The sequence below is a fragment of the Gobio gobio genome (assembly GCF_949357685.1).
Source record: "Gobio gobio genome assembly, chromosome: 4".
In the NCBI taxonomy this organism is placed as follows: Eukaryota; Metazoa; Chordata; class Actinopteri; order Cypriniformes; family Gobionidae; genus Gobio; species Gobio gobio.
Window position 1 is genome coordinate 554,934 of NC_137100.1, and position 12,500 is coordinate 567,433.

Genomic DNA, 12,500 nt, shown 5'->3' on the forward strand with positions numbered 1-12,500 from the left:
GCGAGTCGTTGAGCAAACGCTGATCTCCAGGAGCTGATGGACGGCTGAGATAAGGCCTCTAACCACCTAAAAGCTTTTATTCAAAACTTCCTGAGCTCAGGCTTTTAGTGTGCTTGTTTTCTTAAGGGGCCGTGGGCTCGGCTATAGTGAGTGTATTCATGCTGTCAGCTGGCGACGCTCCACAGACGCCGTCCGCTCCCAGTCCCAGATCCCAGTCCAGGAGGCTCCAGAAAGACGCCTGTGTCCTTCAGCCTTCACTCACATTATTAGAGCACATGGCACGTCTTACACTCCGCTGCTTTTCCATACGCACTCATATTTATATTAGAGATGTTGAGCTGGAGCTGAGAGGTGCGTGCTGGGTAAATAAACACGGCGGTGTGTGGAAATCTCCCTGAACACACACACACACACACACACTCGCACTGCTGCTGAACACACTGATCGACAACATTAACTCGTCAAATCCAGAACAAATATCTGCCCGTGATCGGTGGACACCTGTGGAATAAGGCCTTCCTCACTACTACATATTCCACACTCAACTGTTAGTGGGATTATAACACAGTGGAAGCCATTGGGAACAACAGCAACTCAGCCATAGAGCGGGGTCAGCACATGCTGAGGGTCACAGAGCGGGGTCAGCACATGCTGAGGGTCACAGAGCGGGGTCAGCACATGCTGAGGGTCACAGAGCGGGGTCAGCGCATGCTGAGGGTCACAGAGCGGGGTCAGCACATGCTGAGGGTCACAGAGCGGGGTCAGCTCATGCTGAGGGTCACAGAGCGGGGTCAGCGCATGCTGAGGGTCACAGAGCGGGGTCAGCACATGCTGAGGGCCACAGAGCGGGGTCAGCACATGCTGAGGGTCACAGAGCGGGGTCAGCGCATGCTGAGGGTCACAGAGCGGGGTCAATGCATGCTGAGGGTCACAGAGCGGGGTCAGCACATGCTGAGGGTCACAGAGCGGGGTCAGCACATGCTGAGGGTCACAGAGCGGAGTCAGCGCATGCTGAGGGTCACAGAGCGGGGTCAGCGCATGCTGAGGGTCACAGAGCGGGGTCAATGCATGCTGAGGGTCACAGAGCGGGGTCAGCACATGCTGAGGGTCACAGAGCGGGGTCAGCACATGCTGAGGGTCACAGAGCGGAGTCAGCGCATGCTGAGGGTCACAGAGCGGGGTCAGCACATGCTGAGGGTCACAGAGCGGGGTCAGCGCATGCTGAGGGTCACAGAGCGGGGTCAGCGCATGCTGAGGGTCACAGAGCGGGGTCAATGCATGCTGAGGGTCACAGAGCGGGGTCAGCGCATGCTGAGGGTCACAGAGCGGGGTCAGCACATGCTGAGGGTCACAGAGCGGGGTCAGCGCATGCTGAGGGTCACAGAAGTGTCCAACTTTCTGCAGAGTCAAGATCTCCAGACCTCCAAACTTCTGTGGCCTTCAGATGAGCTCAAGAACAGTGTGTAGAGCTTCATAGAATGGGTTTCCATGGCCGAGCAGCTCATCCAAGCCTTACAGCACCAAATGCAATGCAGAGCGTGGGATGCAGTGGGGTAAAGCGCGCCGCCACTGGACTCTAACAACTCTGGGGTTGTTTTTCAGGGGTTAGTTCCAGTGAAAGGAACTCTTAATGCAAGGCATTTTGGGCAATTTCATGCTCCCAACTTTGTGGGCCCAGTTTGGGGACGGCCCCTTCCTGTCCCAGCATGACTGCTCCAGTGCTCAAAGCGTCTCCATAAAGACATGGATGAGGAGTTTGGTGTGGAGGAACTTGAGTCCTGACCTCAACCCGATAGAACAGCTTTGGGATGAATTAGAGCGGAGACTGAGAGCCAGGCCTTCTCGTCCAACATCACAAATGAAGAATCCCCATAAACACACTCCTAAACCTTGAGGAAAGAAGAGCTGAAGCTGTTAGAGCGGCTCCATATTAAACCCTACGGATGAAGAATGGGATGGCATTAAAGCTTTTGGCGATGTAGTGTATTTGCTCTTGTTTTAAACACAAACTCACATGCATTTTTTGGCTTGATATAATTTCTCTTCTCCAGTAAATGTTCAGGTATTTGTGCTGGAAAACCTGTTGCCCAGACAGTCTCAAGTAGTATTTAAGCAGATTATTAATGTCAAGCGGATGCAACCGTTTTCAATAAGAGAAATAAAGCAGCGATCCATTCACCCACAGAAACCTCAGAGACGACGTTTCCAGCTAATACTCGTCTCACGTCTCATTTGTCTCATATTTAGCCTCCGCTTATGGGCAGATTATGGACTTACTAAACCACGGCCGTCGTTTGTCTTTGTCCACAGACACAGAAGGCTTTCACATTCACTCAGCAAATGAGGAACACAAGCGCTTGATCTGGAATTAAACTAACCGAAGAACAAGAAGAGGAAGCGTATGATTACACATGATCAATAAAACACTCTATTGCTATCATTAGCCTGGAACTGTTATCAGTTAAGAAACCCTCAGTAATTAAGTTGAAAATGTACAGACTTGCGCGTGTCTGAGAGGCTGAGCTTTGATATTTAACAGTCCGGACAGACCGGCTCCTGCGCTGACCTCTGACTGACCCGCCATCAGGACAATCCCAGAGTTAACTAAACACTGGGATAATCCTACAGGACCAGAGGGAAACACAGTGAAACCGCCACATCAGAGCAAATAAACTAAAAATGAGTTTCTGGTTTTCTGAACACATCGCTGGAATTACCTGCCCTGGAAAAGACTGTGTGTCTCATGTTATTCCCATTAAATATACGCCAGAAAAATGCATGAATGCACAAGTCGAAAATATGTTCGATACAAAGAGCTTCCAAGGACACACCCTGGATCTTTAATAATGTGAAATGAATGGTTAGTTGTTGTTGGACGCTCAAGTCTTGGCATTTTCTCTCAGTTTGGTCTATTAGTCGTGGTGCTGCAGGTAAACGCTGTATAAAGTCCAACAAAGAAGCGAAGCCAAATAAAATCTCCCGGTGTTATTTCAGCGCTCTCATTAATACTCGCTGCACCTCCGTCCAAATCTGAAGTCATGAAGGAAACTTCACGAGTCACAGGGTCCTGTTATTACTGAAGGCAACTTAAAAACCGCTTTAGAGCGTCTGAGGAGACTCGAGAAGAGCTGACAAGTGGCCGACCGGCTCAACACACGAATAAAACAACTTCAACACGCTTTTACAATGCTGTGGTGTTTTTGTTGGAACTGTGTCTGAGGAGGAATGTGTACTGGCAGTTCACATACTTGTAACCTAAGAGCTTGAAAGCAGAAATCAGTCCTGTGTGAGCGGCACTCGCCGGCGGTTTGGTGAAAAATGACCTGCTGTCAGTCTGTAAACAAAGCTCTGGAGCGCCTCCAAAAACCAGCACTGAACACAACAGCACATTAACCCAGAGCTGTGTTGGTCAATCCAGTGTTTATATACACACACCGGGCCTAAAATCAACACTCGCTAAGCGACAAAGTATATCAAACCTATCAGTCGCCAGCTGGCTGGTAACATTTTTATTAATTCTAACAATGCAATATTGCGATGCTTGGGACAGATATTGTCATGAAAGTTTAAGCCATGACAATTTAAATATTCAAGCGCAAGAAGACACGAACCGCTCTGTGTGGGATGTTTTCTGTGCCCAAACACCCGAAGCGCTCGCACAGAAAGCCGCGTCTCAGAATCGAATTGAGCTCTCTTTCACACCGTCTTACGCTTGAACAGACAAGAACATGGATTGAGATCTGGGGAATTTGGACTCAAACTCGTTTTTGTGCTCCTGAAACCATTCCTGAAGCATTTGTGCTTTGTGGCTGAAAGAGCCACAGCCACAGGGAAAACCGTCTCCATGAGAGGCTGGACATGGCTCAACAATGCTTAGGTGAGACGTGTCAAAGTCACTTCCACATGATGGAGGACCCAAGGTTTCCCAGCAGAACATTGCCCAAAGCATCACTGCCTCCGCCGGCACGCCTTCTTCCCATAATGCACCTGGTGCCATGTGCTCCCCAGGTAAGCCACACACACACACACACACACACACACACACACACACACACACACACCCGGCCATCCACATGATGTAGAAGAACACGTGATCATCAGACCAGGCCGCCTTCTTCCATTGCTCCGTGGTCCAGTTCTGATGCTCATGGGCCACTGTTGGTGCTTTGGGCGGGGTCAGGGGTCAGCATGGGCACCCTGACTGGTCCATACTCCACAAACTGAGACGCTCTGTGTATTCTGAGCCCTTTCTATCAGAACCAGCATTAACTTCTGGAGCAGTTTGAGCTCCAGTAGCTCGTCTGTTTGATCGACCACACGGGCATCAATGAGCCTCGGCCGCCCATGACCCTGTGGCCGGTTCTCCACTGGTCCTTCATGACCCTGTGGCCGGTTCTCCACTGGTCCTCCATGACCCTGTGGCCGGTTCTCCACTGGTCCTTCATGACCCTGTGGCCGGTTCTCCACTGGTCCTCCATGACCCTGTGGCCGGTTCTCCACTGGTCCTTCATGATCCTGTGGCCGGTTCTCCACTGGTCCTCCATGACCCTGTGGCCGGTTCTCCACTGGTCCTCCATGACCCTGTGGCCGGTTCTCCACTGGTCCTTCATGACCCTGTGGCCGGTTCTCCACTGGTCCTCCATGACCCTGTGGCCGGTTCTCCACTGGTCCTTCATGACCCTGTGGCCGGTTCTCCACTGGTCCTTCATGACCCTGTGGCCGGTTCTCCACTGGTCCTTCATGACCCTGTGGCCGGTTCTCCACTGGTCCTTCATGACCCTGTGGCCGGTTCTCCACTGGTCCTTCATGACCCTGTGGCCGGTTCTCCACTGGTCCTTCATGACCCTGTGGCCGGTTCTCCACTGGTCCTCCATGACCCTGTGGCCGGTTCTCCACTGGTTCTCCATGACCCTGTGGCCGGTTCTCCACTGGTCCTCCATGACCCTGTGGCCGGTTCTCCACTGGTCCTCCATGACCCTGTGGCCGGTTCTCCACTGGTCCTCCATGACCCTGTGGCCGGTTCTCCACTGGTCCTCCATGACCCTGTGGCCGGTTCTCCACTGGTCCTCCATGACCCTGTGGCCGGTTCTCCACTGGTCCTTCATGACCCTGTGGCCGGTTCTCCACTGGTCCTCCATGACCCTGTGGCCGGTTCTCCACTGGTTCTCCATGACCCTGTGGCCGGTTCTCCACTGGTCCTCCATGACCCTGTGGCCGGTTCTCCACTGGTCCTCCATGACCCTGTGGCCGGTTCTCCACTGGTCCTCCATGACCCTGTGGCCGGTTCTCCACTGGTCCTCCATGACCCTGTGGCCGGTTCTCCACTGGTCCTCCATGACCCTGTGGCCGGTTCTCCACTGGTCCTCCATGACCCTGTGGCCGGTTCTCCACTGGTCCTCCATGACCCTGTGGCCGGTTCTCCACTGGTCCTCCATGACCCTGTGGCCGGTTCTCCACTGGTCCTTCATGACCCTGTGGCCGGTTCTCCACTGGTCCTTCATGACCCTGTGGCCGGTTCTCCACTGGTCCTCCATGACCCTGTGGCCGGTTCTCCACTGGTCCTTCATGACCCTGTGGCCGGTTCTCCACTGGTCCTTCATGACCCTGTGGCCGGTTCTCCACTGGTCCTCCATGACCCTGTGGCCGGTTCTCCACTGGTCCTTCATGACCCTGTGGCCGGTTCTCCACTGGTCCTCCATGACCCTGTGGCCGGTTCTCCACTGGTCCTTCATGACCCTGTGGCCGGTTCTCCACTGGTCCTTCATGACCCTGTGGCCGGTTCTCCACTGGTCCTCCATGACCCTGTGGCCGGTTCTCCACTGGTCCTCCATGACCCTGTGGCCGGTTCTCCACTGGTCCTTCATGACCCTGTGGCCGGTTCTCCACTGGTCCTTCATGACCCTGTGGCCGGTTCTCCACTGGTCCTCCATGACCCTGTGGCCGGTTCTCCACTGGTCCTTCATGACCCTGTGGCCGGTTCTCCACTGGTCCTTCATGACCCTGTGGCCGGTTCTCCACTGGTCCTCCATGACCCTGTGGCCGGTTCTCCACTGGTCCTTCATGACCCTGTGGCCGGTTCTCCACTGGTCCTCCATGACCCTGTGGCCGGTTCTCCACTGGTCCTTCATGACCCTGTGGCCGGTTCTCCACTGGTCCTCCATGACCCTGTGGCCGGTTCTCCACTGGTCCTTCATGACCCTGTGGCCGGTTCTCCACTGGTCCTCCATGACCCTGTGGCCGGTTCTCCACTGGTCCTTCATGATCCTGTGGCCGGTTCTCCACTGGTCCTTCATGACCCTGTGGCCGGTTCTCCACTGGTCCTCCATGACCCTGTGGCCGGTTCTCCACTGGTCCTCCATGACCCTGTGGCCGGTTCTCCACTGGTCCTTCATGACCCTGTGGCCGGTTCTCCACTGGTCCTTCATGACCCTGTGGCCGGTTCTCCACTGGTCCTTCATGACCCTGTGGCCGGTTCTCCACTGGTCCTTCATGACCCTGTGGCCGGTTCTCCACTGGTCCTCCATGACCCTGTGGCCGGTTCTCCACTGGTCCTCCATGACCCTGTGGCCGGTTCTCCACTGGTCCTCCATGACCCTGTGGCCGGTTCTCCACTGGTCCTCCATGACCCTGTGGCCGGTTCTCCACTGGTCCTTCATGACCCTGTGGCCGGTTCTCCACTGGTCCTTCATGACCCTGTGGCCGGTTCTCCACTGGTCCTTCATGACCCTGTGGCCGGTTCTCCACTGGTCCTTCATGACCCTGTGGCCGGTTCTCCACTGGTCCTTCCTTGGAGCACTTTTGATAGAGACTGACCACTGCAGACCGGGAACACCCCACAAGAGCTGCAGTTTTTTTAAAGCTCTCTTTATAAATAAACACAGATTTGAGCTTTAAACTAATACATTCTCACCTGAAAAAGTCTTAAAACTACATTTTGTGACACAATAGTAGTATTTTTAAATTATGCAGGGTTTCTCATCACGTCTCTTTACCACATGACCGCAGCGAGCAGGCTCCTGATTGGTTAACGCGCCGCGAATTGACGCCAAAGTTCAAATGTTTCAACTCGGGCGTCAGACGCGAATTCGCTTCAAACGCGTGAATTCACAATTCGCATCCAATTTGCGTCATTCGCACGAATGAGGCGGAATCGCGTCTATCACACCGCAGGACCTCAAAGCGTGTGTCAACGCGTCTTTCCATTGACTTAACATTGAAATCACTCGCGCCAGGCGCTCTATTCGCGTTTGGTGAGAACGCAGCATTACGCTTGCCCATTTTTCCTGCTTCTAACACATCAACTCTGAGGACAAAATCATCAGTGTTATTCACCTGGGTCATAATGTTATGGCTGATCGGTATATAGTCCGTTTTGTCCAAGTGAACCTAAACAGTTGAGAAAGAAAACGCATGTGTATCGGATCCGTGTATTCGCTCTTAAAGTGACAGCAGCCTAATATTCCTGCTGCTGTCTGTGTTTTTAATGATAATCAAACAAAAGACAAATAAAAATCCCTTTTGACTGAATATGTTTAATGAGGATTAATCTATGTTTCAAGTCCCTGGCCATTGGTTAAAAAGTTAGTTTTAGGCCCTGGGTACACATATACTAGTACAGCTTAAGTAATTAAAACAACACCAACTCTCTGGATAAAACATTTATCGCACTCAGAGCAGAACCTTGTAGGCTAAAACAGGAAATATTAAATAAATATTATGAAATGGCCAATGCATGAGAACAGCAGAGTGAAATCCCCATAATCCTGCAGATCTCTCCCTGTCTGAACACACACCAGATGTTGCCTCACACATGAGGGCAGAAGCACAGATAGCATCTGATACGCTCGTCTATAAAGACTCAAACCTGCGTGATGCCGAATTATAATGAAAGAGAGGATTCCAGAGTCTATAGAGAAGCATTCATTCATCAGAATCTCCCGGCGGAGGGATGGAGGCCGCAATCTCTACAGACGGACGGAGAACCACAACAACACAACACAACACAACACAACACAACACAACACAACACAACACAACACAACACAACACAACACAACACAACACAACACAACACAACACAACACAACACAACACAACACAACACAACACAACACAACACAACACAACACAACACAACACAACACAACACAACACAAGCCTGCGATGCCAGAGCGCGATACGGCCAGAAGTGAAGCGCTTCAGAGGCGGATCGGGTTCACCAGAAGACGCTCAACAAGAGTCAAAGTACAGCGGCGGAGACGAGTTCCAGCACAACCCAAGATCCTGTCCCTGTTTCCTCACACTGGAGAATGAGCTGAGGACGTTCAGGTTCTTCTGGTGGAGTTTCACAGCTCCATCTGCTTTCGTTGTCTGGACACTCGGAAAGTTGTGTGAATGATGACGGAGTTTACAGCTCTTCTTTATCCCTCTGCTGCTCTTCGTTTAGGGGTTGTATTGGTCATAAGTGACCGGACACCTAAAAATCAAACTTCCTCCACCCCAGTAAAACCAATGCAATTTATTTTTCTTCAATAATAGTTTTTCTTTTTGATTTTGTATTTTGAGATGATTTGATGGTATTTTTTAATATTTATGCAATAGTTATGGTCTATTTTTGCCATTTAATTTTTTTTTATTATTATTGCAGTATTTCAGGTTAAAATAGAGATTAGGCCTTCAAAATATTTTTTTGGAATTATTTAAAGGGTTAGTTCACCCAAAGATTGTGTCATTAATGACTGAGCCTCATGTGGTTGGACACCCGTCAGACCTCCGTTCATCTTCAGACACAAATGAAGATATTTTAGTGTAAATCTGATGCTCTGAAAGGCCTCCATTGGCTCAACTTTACACTCTCAAGACCCTTAAAAGACACTAAAGACTAAAGTTACAAAGTCCATCTCACTACAGCGGCTCTACAATAACTTTATGAAGACGAGAATAGTTTCTGTGTGCAAAAAAACCCTAAATAACGACTTATATAGTGATGACGATTTCAAAACACGGCCTCATGAAGCTTCAAAGCGTTATGAATCAGTGAGTCGATTCAGCTGTTCACAGCGTTATGAGTCAGTGAGTCGATTCAGCAGTTTGACGGTTTGACAGATAACGCTCTGAACCGCTGAATCGACTCACTGATTCATAACGCTCTGAACCGCTGAATCGACTCACTGATTCATAACGCTCTGAACCGCTGAATCGACTCACTGATTCATAACGCTCTGAACCGCTGAATCGACTCACTGATTCATAACGCTCTGAACCGCTGAATCGACTCACTGATTCATAACACTCTGAACTGCTGAATCGACTCACTGATTCATAACGCTCTGAACCGCTGAATCGACTCACTGATTCATAACGCTCTGAACCGCTGAATCGACTCACTGATTCATAACACTCTGAACTGCTGAATCGACTCACTGATTCATAACGCTCTGAACCGCTGAATCGACTCACTGATTCATAACGCTCTGAACCGCTGAATCGACGCACTGATTCATAATGCTCTGAACCGCTGAATCGACTCACTGATTCATAATGCTCTGAACCGCTGAATCGACTCACTGATTCATAACACTCTGAACTGCTGAATCGACTCACTGATTCATAACGCTCTGAACCGCTGAATCGACTCACTGATTCATAACGCTCTGAACCGCTGAATCGACTCACTGATTCATAACGCTCTGAACCGCTGAATCGACTCACTGATTCATAATGCTCTGAACCGCTGAATCGACTCACTGATTCATAACGCTCTGAACCACTGAATCGACTCACTGATTCATAACGCTCTGAACCACAGAACTAGAATTCACTAGTTCTTTTTTGAACACATTTAATGATTTTTTTGTTGTTGATGGATTTGAATATATATTTAAAAAATCTCAAAGACTATTTATTAGGGCTGTCAAAAGATTAATCGCGATTAATCGCATCCAAAATAAAAGTTTGTGCTTACATAATATATGTGTGTGTACTCTGTTAATTATTATTTATACATAAATACACACACATACACACACTCATGTATATATTTAAGAAAAAAATATTATTTTTATATATAAAATATTTATATTTATATATATTATAGATTACATAAATGTATATACAGTATATACATGCAAATATTTCTTAAATATATACATGAATGTGTGTGTATTTATATATAAACAATAATTAACAGAGTACACACACATATATTAAACATAAACTTTTACTTTGGATGCGATTAATCTTTTGACAGCCCTACTATTTATTATAAAGTTTTAGATATTTTTTAGTGTGTTAGAAATATAGATTTTTTTCTGTGAATTTGTGTTTTTGCAGATTGTGTGTGTGTGTGTGTGTGCTGCTGCGTGTCTCTGTTTGTGTGTGTGTGTGCTGTGTGTCCCTGTGTGTGTGTGTCCCTGTGTGTGTGTGTGTGTCCCTGTGTGTGTCCCTGTGTGTGTGTGTCCCTGTGTGTGTGTGTGTCCCTGTGTGTGTGTGTGTGTGTGTGTCCCTGTGTGTGTGTGTCTCTGTGTGTGTCCCTGTGTGTGTGTGTGTCCCTGTGTGTGTGTGTGTCCCTGTGTGTGTGTGTCCCTGTGTGTGTGTGTGTGTGTGTGTGTGTGTGTGTGTGTCCTTGTGTGTGTGTGTGTGTGTGTGTGTGTGTGTGTGTCCCTGTGTGTGTGTGTGTGTGTGTGTGTGTGTGTGTGTGTGTGTGTCCCTGTGTGTGTGTGTGTGTGTGTGGGCATGAGTGTCCCTGTGTGTGTGTGTGTGTGTGTGTGTGTGTGTGTGTGTGTGTGTGTGTGTGTGTGTCCCTATGTGTGTCCCTGTGTGTGTGTGTGTGTCCCTATGTGTGTCCCTGTGTGTGTGTGTGTGTGTGTGTGTGTCCCTGTGTGTGTGTGTGTGTGGGCATGAGTGTCCCTGTGTGTGTGTGTGTGTGTGTGTGTGTCCCTATGTGTGTCCCTGTGTGTGTGTGTGTCCCTGTGTGTGTGTGTGTGTCCCTATGTGTGTCCCTGTGTGTGTGTGTGTGTGTCCCTGTGTGTGTGTGTGTGTGTGTCCCTGTGTGTGTGTGTGTCCCTGTGTGTGTGTGTGTGTGTGTGTCCCTGTGTGTGTGTCCCTGTGTGTGTGTGTGTGTGTGTGTGTGTGTGTGGGCATGAGTGTCCCTGTGTGTGTGTGTCCCTATGTGTGTCCCTGTGTGTGTGTGTGTGTGTGTGTGTCCCTGTGTGTGTGTGTGTGTGTGTCCCTGTGTGTGTGTGTGTGTCCCTGTGTGTGTGTGTGTCCCTGTGTGTGTGTGTGTCCCTGTGTGTGTGTGTGTGTGTGTCCCTGTGTGTGTGTGTGTGTGTGTGTCCCTGTGTGTGTGTCCCTGTGTGTGTGTGTGTGTCCCTGTGTGTGTGTGTGTGTCCCTGTGTGTGTGTGTCCTTGTGTGTGTGTGTGTCCTTGTGTGTGTGTGTCCTTGTGTGTGTGTGTGTGTGTGTGTGTGTGTGTGTCCCTGTGTGTGTGTCCCTGTGTGTGTGTCCCTGTGTGTGTGTCCCTGTGTGTGTGTCCCTGTGTGTGTGTCCCTGTGTGTGTGTCCCTGTGTGTGTGTGTGTGTGTGTGTGTGTGTCCCTGTGTGTGTGTCCCTGTGTGTGTGTCCCTGTGTGTGTGTCCCTGTGTGTGTGTGTGTGTGTGTGTGTGTGTGTGTGTCCCTGTGTGTGTGTGTGTGTGTGTGTGTGTGTCCCTGTGTGTGTGTGTGTGTGTGTGTGTGTGTGTGTGTGTCCCCCTGTCCCTGTGTGTGTGTGTGTGTCCCTGTGTGTGTGTGTGTGTGTGTGTGTGTGTCCCCCTGTCCCTGTGTGTGTGTGTGTGTCCCTGTGTGTGTGTGTGTGTGTGTGTGTGTGTGTGCTGCTGCGTGTGATAGAGCTCATATAGACACTAAGTGGTCATGAGAGAGACGTCCCGCTGGTGTCTCCTCCTCTAGTGTGCCGTATATCGAGTGCATCGCCTCTCAAACAAGAACAAATGTAGGCGGAGCTTGAGTGTGTCTGTGGGGAATTGATTGGATGGTTGTGGTTTGCTGTTGTCTGATGTCATGTGAGTGACAGGTGGAGTTATTCTGCTTCTGTCTCCTCTCCTCCCGTTCTCAGGCTCTTCTGGAGAGTTTGTCTGCAGGCAAAAACATAAAACCGTGTTCCAGGTGCATGAGCTGCAGCTCGGGGTCGCGTGGGGTCAGAGGTCACATGAGCTCAGGTCTACCACACACACTCTCCAGTTACGCCAGATGGCGGGGCACAGGGTGGGTTTGAGGGCTTTTGTCCATCCAGCTACAGAACAAGGAAGCATTTGATCTGCACATGGAGCATGTGGACCAGCTGATCAACACAACTCATCCCAGGTCACGAACCGCCCGCTTTCTCTCACAGTGTGTCAGAGTGGGAATGTAAATCTCGTGTGTGTGCGGCGTTTTAGTGCCACTGACACAACGTTTAACTACACACTGAGAAAAAACATCAGAAATGGAGTAACAGCGAGAATTAAAT

The 12,500-nt window shown here is 50.0% G+C and overlaps 1 protein-coding gene across 1 annotated transcript in view; it reads right to left on the reverse strand.

Moving 5' to 3' along the window:
- Positions 1-12,500, reverse strand: part of trabd2a (TraB domain containing 2A) — a 91,236-nt gene that overhangs the window by 18,605 nt on the left and 60,131 nt on the right. The gene's annotated exons all lie outside the window — the stretch shown is intronic.